The following is a 9,442-nucleotide window of genomic DNA, read 5'->3' on the forward strand; positions in this document are numbered from 1 at the left end:
AAAATATTCTTAAACCCAATTTCTTACTTAAAAATTCAAAAAAAAAAGTTTATTTGAATTTATATTTAATATTTTAAACATAATACTTTAATTAAAAATTATAATTAGGTTTTCTTTTTAAAATAAGTATACATTAAAAACCAATAACTAACTTAATTGTATCAACAATAATTTATATGAAAAAATTATAACTTTATGACATTAAATACTAAATTAGAAATTAACAAAATATCAATGGTGTGAATCGAATTAAAAATAAAACCATAAGTAATAACCAAATAACTTCAATTTATATTTAAAAAAAAATTCTAAATTCCAAACATAAAAATCCAAAAGAACCAAGAGAAAAATAACAACTCAAAAAAGACAATATTTTCATCAAAACAAACATATGCTTGGCATTATTCTATTAGATATACTCTAAAAGGGATTCTAAAACATGTGCATCGAAATTCTCTAATTTCATTCTCAATCTTGATCTTCTTGCAAGTTGAGGTATCTCCTTGCACATTCGAATCTTCCGACTCCGAGGATAGTCGCTTGGTTGGTGTAATAGCATTTTTCAACACTTCGGATTTATCATTGTCCGCAACTTTTTTGGAGAATTCAAACAATAAATTATGTACAAAATACTACATTAAATTAAAGACTTTCTTCTCACCTTTAATTTTACCTCAATAATATTTTTTTAATAAATAATGATCTAACTTTTGAAAAACAAATAAATAAAAAATTTATTTTTTGAACAAATAACTTAGTACCTTCTACTTTCTCTCCTTCAATGATTGAGGAAGCCTTTGAAGTTGGAAATAAATCACCGATGTAGTCAACATCCTAAAATTATAATTAGTTATTAATTATTATTTATAAATTAGATATTACTAATGACTAAAGAAGAGAAAAATAAACTACTTTTTAATAGAAAGTACACTTATAACTATACTTACAATTTGACTAGGGTGAGTTTTTTGACTTTATTTATGAGGTCCACATTATCATTAGTGATCTTCTTAACTTTATAAAAAGGTGAAAAATGTGAATTATCAGATATTTAAACTTCAACGATGAAGAGGAAGGTTAATGAAGAGAAAGATCTTATCAATTAGGTTGAGTAAAAGTGTAGGTGTATCTGATAGATCTCCTTTCTGCAGGGTATTACATAATATATTAATAATAAATAATATAAAAAATTAACATTAAAAATATCTTCACTAATGTTTTTAGAAATAAATATTGGTTAGAACTTACTAATAGGAGTGGATTAAGTATCTCTACACAACTCTTTCTCAAAACTTATTTTGCCTCCTTGTCACGAATCGAGACATAAGAACCCTCTTAACCGAGGCGTGTATTTTTTCTCCCTAGAATTGATAAACAAAAATCAAAGAATAATTAGATGGGGATAAACAAACAAATTTAAAAGATAAATAATATAAATTTAAAATAAAATAAAAAAATATTAATAGAAAACTCACGTCTTCATCGAGTCAAACCATCTCAATTGAATATCGCAATGAAGAATTACCGTAACTTGGTAGTATCCATAACCGTATCATTCGTCACTCGTATACATACACACAAATTGTGGTTTGATTTCTGCAATTTTGTGAATACCATCCATTGGAATAAGTAGAGAAATTTTAGATTTTGGATGCATGTAAAGAAAAGTTTGATGTACTTTGAATTGTGGTGCTACACATATCTCATAATTTATATTTTTATAGTTGACTCATAACTAAAATTTTTTAAATTTGATTGACTTTAATTTAAATTTGAATTAAATTTGCAGATAAAGTAAATAAATATATTAATAATTTTTAAAATTTTAAATTAACGAAATATATTTAAATTTACGTATTACGTATGTAACTGCAATTTTTGAAAAAATCTACTAAAATTAAAAAAATAGTGCTAAAAAGAATCAACAAATTTTAAAAAAATATAATGTTAAAATTTAAAAAATAACAACCTAAGTAAAACAATTTAAAATTTAAGAAGTTACAACCTAAGTACAACAATATAAGATTTAAAAAATAACAACATAAATAAAAAAATTTAAAATTTCAAAAATAACAACCTAAGTATAACAAACCAAATAAATAATTTAAAATTTGAAAATAACATCCTAAGCAAATAATAATTTATAATTTATAATTTATAAATATAAATCTAAAACTTTCTAGTGACGACACCTAAGCAAATAAACTCTCAGACTTAACATATGAGTGCCACGTCAGCAAATCAACTCCCCATTTGTATTACTATAAAGATCTGTATGAGTCAATTCATTTGTGTCATATGCTGACTCCTCCTCTATTAAATTATTTTTAAAAAGGTGAACATCAAACAGTTCAAGATATGACATTGATTGATAGTCTTTTAAAAATCTCACATTGCTGTTGAGTATTTTTTCAATCTCTATAAGGTAAATATTTTTTAATTCGTCATCAATCATGTTTAGTCCTAACAAAAGAATATGACAGCTTCGTAAAATATTTAATAAGTAATTTTAAAATGAAATGTAACACCCTACTATACTAAACTTTACGCTTAAGCCGTAAAACAGATGTGGTGTGGTATTATGACCTCTAAAATAAAATGAGTACATATAATAGCAGAAGAATTATAATATGCTAGGAGCCTTGAAGAAAAGAGGAAACAAAAATCGCGAAGTAAAAGCGCAACGCTCAAGGTATGAGTTAACTTACGTGCTAAGAAAATCATAATTATTAAACATAAGATAACAGAAGTAGGAATAGAGTAACAAAGGAACAAAATAACAAGCTCCTAATTCAGCCTGCAAAGTCAAGACTGGCCGGAGAATATTTACACATATATACATATATATCCCAAAACCGAAAAGTACATATACACAATCCTGCCTCTCCATAAACCTCTAGGAGGATCAAAAGAACAAGTTATGCGGAGAGAAAACCAAGTATATATATACACATCATAGCATAACAAAATAACCCTGTAACCACTCCGCTTCAAGGGTCCAGACGCCTAACGAGATGCCTCTCGACCTGCACCCGAAAAATAACAACATAGTATGGAATGAGAACCAGAGGTTCTCAGTATGGTAAAGGTGCCACATGATAAACCACTATTTTATGGTTTATCTTGTGCTTAATTGCGTGGATTTTATCAATCTTTCATACACTTCTTCATATGATTTTCATGGTTTTACATTCTCCTTCCTGATTTTGTGCTATGATTGAAAACATGCTTCTTTGACCTTAAATTTGCTAATATTAATCCTCTCTTATTACCATTAGATGCCTTGATATGTTTGTTAAGTGATTTCAAGAATTACAGGACAAGAATGGCTTAGAGGATGGAAAGGAAGCATGCAAAAGTGGAAGGAATACAAGAAGTTGAAGAAATTGCTAAGCTGTCCAACCTGACCTCTTCGCACTCAAATGGTTATAACTTAAGCTACACAGGTCCAAATGAGATTGTTCCAGTTGCGTTAGAAAGCTAACGTTCGGGGCTTCGATTTGATATATATATTGCCATAGTGGCCATACAGATAGGCGATGCAAACACGCGCTCCACACAGACACATCGCATCTGCGAATCTCATTCCACGCAAACGCGTGGATGACGCCTCCGCGTCACCTTATAGCAACCTGTACGAATCAGAAAGCGCTGGGAGTGACTTCTGGGCTGTTTTTGACCCAGTTCTCGGCCCAGAAAACATAGATTAGAGGCTGAGAGTGGAGCAGAATCAGATCATTCATTCATCATTCAATCATTACTCACAATTTTAGGTTTTAGATGTAGTTTTTAGAGAGAGATGTTCTCTCCTCTCTCTTAGGATTTAGGATTAGGATTTCTATTAGGATTAGGACTGTTTCTTCATACCAGGTTCAATAATTTATGTTTCTCTTCTATTTTTGTTTACTCTAAAGCTTTTATTTGTATCTGATTTCTGTTGCCCAATTGGCTTATGAACTTTTCATGTTAGGATTGATTTTCGTATTTAATACACATTATTGAGATGTTTTCAGATATATGATTTTAATTTAGCTTTCTACATTCTTGGCTTTGGTTGGTTAATTGGTAACTCTTGAGTTATCAACTCATCGTGATTGATAATTGCTATTTTTGCTAATTGAATTGAATTCCAATAACTCTAGTCCTTTCTTGGAAATTGACTAGGACCTGAGGATCAAACTAATTAGTCCACTTGACTTTTCTTTCCTTAAGAAAGGTTAACTAAGTGGGATTAAAACTCAATTCTCATCACCATCGATAAGGATAACTAGGATAGGACTTCTAATTTCTTATATCTTGCCAAGAGTTTATTTTATAATTATTTATTTATTTTACTTGTCATTTAATATACTTCTTCCTTACTTTCAAAACCCCCAATTTACAAGACTCATAACTAATAATAAGAACACCTCCCTGCAATTCCTTGAGAAGACGACCCGAGGTTTAAATACTTCGAGTATCAATTTATTTAGGGGTTTGTTACTTGTGACAACCAAAACGTTTGTACGAAGGGATTTTCTGTCGGTTTAGAATCTATACTCACAACGCGACTATATTTTTACAAAATTCTTTACTAGCAAAAATTCTAACGTCAAAATGGTGCCGTTGCCGGGGAATTGCAAACGTGTGCCTTATTATTGGTTATTGTAAATAATTTTTTTCAAAAAAAAATTTCAGACTTTAAAATTTTTATCTTATCTTATCTTATTTTTCAAAATTCAAATTTTTTTTTTCAAAAAAAAATCATATCTTTTTCAAAATATTTTATTTTTTTTAGTTTTTGTTTCTAATTTTCTCCTACTACTATGAACTCTCACCCGTTTGGCTATGAGTCTAGTTACAACTATGTTGCAGGAAGAGGAAGCTATAACAAGAATATGCATCAAGGTCAAAGCAATCAAAGATGGACGGAGCCAAGAGGATCTGATCAACCCTTTAGGCAACAACACCTTCCAGGATATCATGGACAAAGACCATTCTACAATGCATACCAAGATGATAGATATGGTAGACCCCCTTGTAGTTACCAACAAGCCCCATCATATGCCAATGAACCACCTCCTCAACATAGCTTTGAACCACCATACTGACAAGCCCCTTTCCACCAAACACCTCCATATAACCCTAATCCTTATCCACCACACCAACCACCTTATGAGCCATACTTAGAACCACCACCTCAATATACACCATCTCCTTATCATTATCAAGATGAATCACCTTCCTACCATGAACCCTTTCTCCCAACAAATGAACCCTCCTATCCACCCCAAACCTCCATGGAGAAAGCATTTGCCGATCTAAACTCTACTATACAAGCTCTCGTCGCCCGAATCAGACCACCAAATACCTTCAACAATCAACCCTCAAGCTCTAGTACACTTCTTTTTCAACCACATAATGATCCACCCATCCCATCACCACCATCCATGGAAGAGCATCCACATCCATCAATCCAAGAGCAAGATGATCCCAATGATGCTATTGATATGGAACAAGAGAGAGAGGATCATCTTCGCAAATCCATACTTCATAAGGAGCTAGAGGAGGCACTAAAGGTGAAGGTAGGAGAGACCCTTGAAGATGAAGGAGCAATTGAAGGGAGTTGTTCTAGAAAGGTAATCATCAAGGAGGAACAAGAGTCAAGGGATCATTTCCAGGAAACAGTGGATCAATTTCATGCAACCCTTCATCAATTGAATCAAGCGATAAATCAATTAGCTTCTCGACGTTCGAACACTCAAGGAACCCCCCATGGCTTCATGTGGACAATCTAATGAAGAACGTAGCATGAAGGAGACATTAGAAACTCCGGTGGACAGTAAGGAGCATGAATTTGTACTGGAACAAGTGGAAGAAGCTAGAATTATTGAAGAAGAAGAAGAAGTGATTGAAGACTTAGGAGATGCTGAACCTCCATTGGAAAGTCCATTCATAAAGCCTCCTTCCAAGATTCCTGAAATTAATGTTGAGGAGGATGTACAACCTCCAAGGCATGTCATGGTTGAAGACTTGGAAGAGGTTGATCAAGAGATGGAGTTTAAAGAAGAAGAAGCACAACCTCACATGCCCTTGGTAAATAATAAAGAAGAGGTTGAAATTGAAGAAGCTTACAAAGAGGTGGAAGTTGTCAGAGAAGAGCACAAGGGAGTGGAGCTTGCAAATTCATTAGAAATATGTCTCCCAAGACCATTACCGTCCAACACAACATTCAAGTGGGTAAAATTTCTATCCTTATCCTTTACTTTCCCACTTGAATATGGGCTACTAGAGACGGATGGTCAGCTTAAAGCTCTTTTTGGCATTAAGAGTAAGAGAAAGATGGTCAGTGGTAAGAATTGTCCTGCAAAGTTCATTATGGTTGGAAGCTTTAAGTTTAAACGCAAAGGTTAGAGTAGAGCTCAACTGAATGGGTCTAAGAAGTTGTTTGGCCGCTTTAGTGAGAATTCAGACTGCTTGCCACCCAGATGGAATCATGATAATCAACTTGAAGATGGGTGTAGAAATAAGATTTGGGATCCAGAAATATATGAGGATCAACTTTGGGAGCTAGAAGCTTGTGGAGAACTTCATCAACGCTTGGTAAATTTACTTGGTATTGATAGAGCTTATTGGAAGTCCAAGCATTGGTAGAAGTTTCAGGATGAATTCAAGCACAAGCCGCCATAACAAGGAGCTCACCAAATGTCCAACTTAAGGACTTTAACTAAAAGTGCTAGGTGGGAGACAACCCACCATGGTATGATCGTTCCCTTTCCATTTTGCTTTGTTTTTGAATTTTGTTTGAACCTGGAATTTCTGCATAACATTCATTGCATTTTGCATTCTGCTTACTGCATAAAAAAAAACACGCACGTGACGCGTAAGCGTCGCTGACGCGTCCGCGTCACAAGTGCGTTGGGAAGATATAAGATTGAATAGAGAGTCATGCGAAAGTGTGGCTGGAGGCGTGCCTTTGGCACAAATTGATCCACGCGACCGCATCACTGAAGCGTCCGCGTCATGCGTGAAAAATGCCTCCCACGCTTCCGCGTCACCCACGCAAATGTGTGGCCCTGTAAAATCGACATAAAACGGGTGTATGGCAGAGAGTTATGATGGAGTGGGGCTGGAATGGTGCTAGCAGCACAAGCCCCACCACGCAAACGTGCCACCCATGCGTCCGCGTCCTTTTGGAAGTGTAGCCATTCACGCAATCGCGTCACCCAAGCGATCGTGTCACCCAAAATTTTGGCAAAATGAATTTCAAACAGAAAGTTGCGCGAACGCGAGGCTGCACTCGCGCCATTCGCACAATTCAAGTCACGCGATCGCGTGACCCACGCGTCTGCGTCACTTGACAAAAATCACACACCACGCGATCGTGTGACCCACGCGTCCGCGTCATATGCGGCACACAGAATATCCAAATCAGCCAAAATATCTTCTCTTTTCTTCCCCAAATCCTAATTTCTTTCTTTTTCTTTCTTCTTTCTTTCTCTTCTTCTCCCCCTCTACTCTTCTATCCCTTTAATTTGCTGCATTTATTTTTTCTTTCCTTTTGGTTTCTTTTTCAATTCTTTTTCATGCATTTTTATGTTGGTGTTGGAGTTTTATTTGAATAGTACCTTATTTGAGCATGTGGCTACTCTGAGGAGAGATTTACTTATGGGTCTCATATACATTTGGATTACATTATTTTCATCCCTATTTTAACTTGCACAACCAATGTATTTGGTATTATCATTCACAATTGTCATCATTACACATGCTCTTTAATTTGGCATATTTATTACTTGATGCTTGAGCTATGCTTCTCATGCCTATTATTTGCATGTTTTTACCCTCTTATATCTAATTATTTTGAATTGCCCTTTTTGATCTTTATTGTTGTCTTTCCTACATGTTGTAGCTACCATGTAGTTGGACTATCATCTTTCCTTTGGCATTCCTTATCACTTGGAATTTCCTCCCTTCTGGTCTGAGTTTTCTATATTTCACACTCTTCCTTTTTCCTCTTCCTTAGGCATGGGTACCAAGAAAGGAAAAGAGAAGGCCACTGACAAGACACTGGCACGGAGAGGAACCAAGAGACCCCCAGCTCAGGCGCCTCTATCTACAAGCGTCATTTGTAGCAACCCGTCCACTTGTACATCTTAGCGTGCACTGAGGACGGTGCAATCTTTAAGTGTGGGGAGGTCGATACCGATCTCCATGGGTGGGTTAGTTACTCTTCTATCTCAACACCAATGGTTTATTTTTTTTTGTTAGTTGTTGCATTTGCATGTTTGATTGCATATTTTATCATTTGGTTAAAGTAATATTTTCTTTTTCAAAAATTTTTTATAGTATTTCACTAATTTAAATCAAAACTTTTCTATTAAACTTGTTTGGAAGTTGTATTTGGAACATAGTTAAAAGCTAGAACACACAACCTGTGAGATTTGAGCTTAATTGCATGGTTACATTATTTAACCATAATATTTTATTCTTGTGTGTTTTCTTCTCTATAACTACAATCTAGATTTTGTTCCAGTCTATATGTCTATTATTTAGTGTATTTATATGCTTGCATATGATTGAGGCCATATTTGAGTATTAACTCACTTATCCCAAATAAAGCCTACCCTTTTATGTCACCCTTGTTAGCCACCTTGAGCTTTTTACTCCCCTTTTGTTTTATAACCACATTACTAGTCTTAAGCAGAAAAACAAATTAAAATCCCAAGTTGAATTCTTGGTTAGCTTAAGATAGATATTGTGTATAATTTAAGTATAGAGAATTTTATGGGAACATGGGATGATAGGAAAGAAGGAAATTAAATTGAATAAGTTATTTAAAAATTTGGGAAGCATGCTCATGTGAAATCAAAATAATTAAATTACCATGTGCATTAAAAAAAAGAAGAAAAAATAAATAATAAAAAAATAAAGTAATTAAATAAGGGGATACAAAAAAAAATATTACCCCAAATGCAAAATAAAAAAAATCAATGCATATGGGACAAAATTCAAAAATAAGTTTGATACATGAGCATGCAATACAAAAGTGAGAAAAATTTGGGTAGCTAGGTAAAGCATTTTAAATTGTATAAAGTATATATATGTTAGGTGAGATCTTAGACTAATCAAGGGTTCAATTATTTAGCTCACTTAGCCTTATATATATACCCTTACCCTTACCTTAGCCCCATTACAACCTTGAAAAAGACCTCATGATGTTTGTATGTATACATTAAATATTTGTTGATTGGTTAGATGAAAAACGAAGTTTAGAAAGCATGATTAGAGAAGAATAGAGTGATTGACCCTAGACACTTGAGAGATTAGAGTGATATACACTACCAGTGAGGGTTGAATGCTTGATTTTATGTTCCCTACTTTCATTAGCTATCTTCTTACAAGTTTACTTCCTTTTTATTGTATAATTTGAATTAGTGGAATTTGATTCATATTTGTCTTG

Source organism: Arachis duranensis, chromosome 2 (assembly GCF_000817695.3).
Source record: "Arachis duranensis cultivar V14167 chromosome 2, aradu.V14167.gnm2.J7QH, whole genome shotgun sequence".
Lineage (NCBI taxonomy): Eukaryota > Viridiplantae > Streptophyta > Magnoliopsida > Fabales > Fabaceae > Arachis > Arachis duranensis.